A 3098-nucleotide genomic window follows, 5' to 3' on the forward strand; every position below is an offset into this window, starting at 1 on the left:
TCCTGCTAGATCTGTAAATGAAGATAGCTGAATACTAGCTAAGAAACAATAAAAGATCTAAACTTCAAATTATCTTAATATCTTCAGTGGGGTTTATTGGTGTATTTTGTTCTTAATTAGAAGGGAATCAAGCAATAGTTTCAAATGATATGCTGTTCATAATAGGTAAAGAAAATGGTTAAAAGTACTGTGACAGCAATATTAAAAGAAATCTTAAGAAAATGAATGCTGCCAACTCAATCACAATTGTACACCTGTTTAAACTTTTTCCTGTTTGCACATACATGTGTTTTTTACTTATTGTAATTATAACAATATAGTTTTTCACTTAATTTCAAACATTTTCCTTTGTTACTTAATTTTTGTAAGGGCTTCAGGGAATATACTTTTTTGGAGGGAATAGACATTTAAAATAGAAATCAATTTAATACTTGATTTATAGAATTTTATAATAATGAATGGATAACTGTAAGTTTCGAGTTGAGAACTATTTTTTAAAACACCCAGGAAATAAAAGGCAGGAAATACATTCCTTTTTCCAGTTCCACTTCCCATTTAATCAATTTACCATTTGGTGGCTATCTTTCTAAAGATTGGGAATGGATATTGTTATAGCATGTGACAAAATGCCATGAACAAATAGTCACAAATATCCTATCGAGTAATTAAAACACACACACACATTTATATCTAAAATACTTGCAAATTCGTTTTAATTTTTAACACATGATAGTAGGGAATGAAACGGCTACCTCACCATTGTAACTGCATCATAGATAAAATTGTAAAGTTCCTCTCTCCAAAAAGGTAATCAATAAATATTTTTGAATAAATGAATGAGTCTTCATTGAGGTTTTTTGTGCACCTAGAATAAAGTAAATGGAATTATTGAATAGTTGAAAAAGATTTCCAAGTAGCCAAACTACCTGTAATGCTATTAGTGCTTTGTGATATGCTAAGTACCTCATTACTTGAAGTATTTAGGATTACTTTTGTGTAAACATCTTTCAGTGATGCCTGTATTCGATGTGAACATATAGATTTATAGTAGGCTATAGTTATATAAAATATCAACCAAAATAGTTGTTAAACAAATAGTTCTTTGTTTCTCCCATATCTTATCAATCATCATTAAACCAGGAAATGTTTAAGGATTGGAGTTTCTTATTAGGTTAGTGAGAGCATTAAGTGTCTCATGGAACACTATTCTGTGAGATACTCTAGGGAAAAGATTTTGGATCATATTCAAACTCATTCTCCATTCTATATTCCCGGATATTTATAATACATATTAATATACTGGAATTGCTGAAGAAGTTCTGTAAAGAAACCTATTTTAACTTGGTTTAACACTCAGTGTTCCAAATATATTTGAAGAGGGTACCCCTTTTTCCAGTTATACCTATTATCCTGGAAAACCAGTGTTTCACAGAAGTGGTGTTCTGTAGACCAGAATGAATTTGGACCAACATGATCCTGAGACAAATAGGAATCTCAAGGAACATGTCTTAGGTAGTTCCTTAAATTCTGCATGGTCCAGAGATTCTCTAGACTGGGAATGACCACAGTCTTAGAACCAAACCACTTGAATTCCATATTCTCTCACTCCCTTACCGTTCTTTTCTCCGTCAGGGTACATCACCCTCTAGCTCTTCTGATTCTCTCCTATACACCTGACTTGACTTCCTTTCCTTTCCTTTCTAAAGAAATGGGGCCTATTTAGAATAGCGTCAGGTTTTTTCTTGAGCCCTTAATGTGTGTCATATCTTATGCTAGGCACTGGGGATACAGCAGTGAACGAATCAGACATGACATTATTATTGTGTTCTCTCTCTTCTTTGCTTCATCCATGAGGGAAAACCCCAAATTCTTAATGTACCAAAGCTTAACTTTCCAGCACTCAGAGCTCTCTAGGTCCTGGGTTTGGAAGCAGCTCAAGGACCCTTTAGGTTAGTGGCTGAAAGGGACACAGAAAAGAACTTGTTGACTACATGACAAAGAAAAAGGGCTTCTGTTATAGGCTGTAGTGGGAGAAGAAGCACAAGGAAGTGTTGGGAGTCAAATCATTATTTTTGTTTTTAGTGTATGGGCCAGAGGATTAAATTTGGTGTCTTATCAAGGAAAACTGTCAACATTGATGCTAAATCACTGGAGAACTTTCAGAGTGAGGAGAAATAAAGCTGAGAATTGGTTGGACTAGGTTAAAGATCAATGTTTATTATAGTCATTTGTATGAATTGTTTAGTTTTACAACAGCATTAGGTGTGTTCAGCTTTCATGATTTGTTGATTCTGTTGGCAAGGTCATCGGCTAATAGATAATTGGATTTTTAGAGCTTAAAAGGACCTCGTAAAGATTATGTAGCATCATTTGCTCACAACCTAAAAATTTAGAGAAGCCTAGAGTTTCTGGGTGTGGTAATGTTATTGGGTTTTTACTTGGGATTTTTCTCATATCTTTCTGGAGATTCATGCTTAAGTCTATACCACTATTATATTCACAGCATTTTGTTAAGCTTTCAAGGAGGTGTAGATTCAGAATTGGAAATTAAAAAATATATATATTCCTGATACAGAGCCTTTGAGGGAGATGCAAATGTGTTTTGAATGTTAAATTTACTTAGATTTAAAAATACATATCTTCAAGCAAAGTTGCCATGACAACCTTTCTTAATGTGTGTATAAATTTTATGTCTGTCTCTTTGAGATTTTCATCTTTTCCAATACAGGGTTTAATCACAAGAATTGGTCACTGTGGTATATTTCTATCTGCATGGTGCCTTATGGGAATTATATAATTTGGGGAAATGCAAATCAAGCAATAGGACAGTTCTATAGCATAGTGGTTCCACCAAAATAAATGTCATCTGGCTCTCTCCATGATCAGAGATTGATCTGGTTTCAAACCTAAAATGAAATTTTAGATAGAACCATGAGTCTGTTCTGAGTTTCTGGGGTTTTTTGTTTGTTTGGTTGGTTGGTTTTGTTTTCTTATTAAGAAGACTTATAGGAGAGCCCTATAGGAGGAAGTTTGGGAAATTCTGGACCAAATCTTTTGGTCAGCCCCAAACTGACCCAGTCCACCTGGGATCATCTAAA

Source organism: Pteropus alecto, unplaced genomic scaffold (assembly GCF_000325575.1).
Source record: "Pteropus alecto unplaced genomic scaffold, ASM32557v1 scaffold3, whole genome shotgun sequence".
NCBI lineage: Eukaryota > Metazoa > Chordata > Mammalia > Chiroptera > Pteropodidae > Pteropus > Pteropus alecto.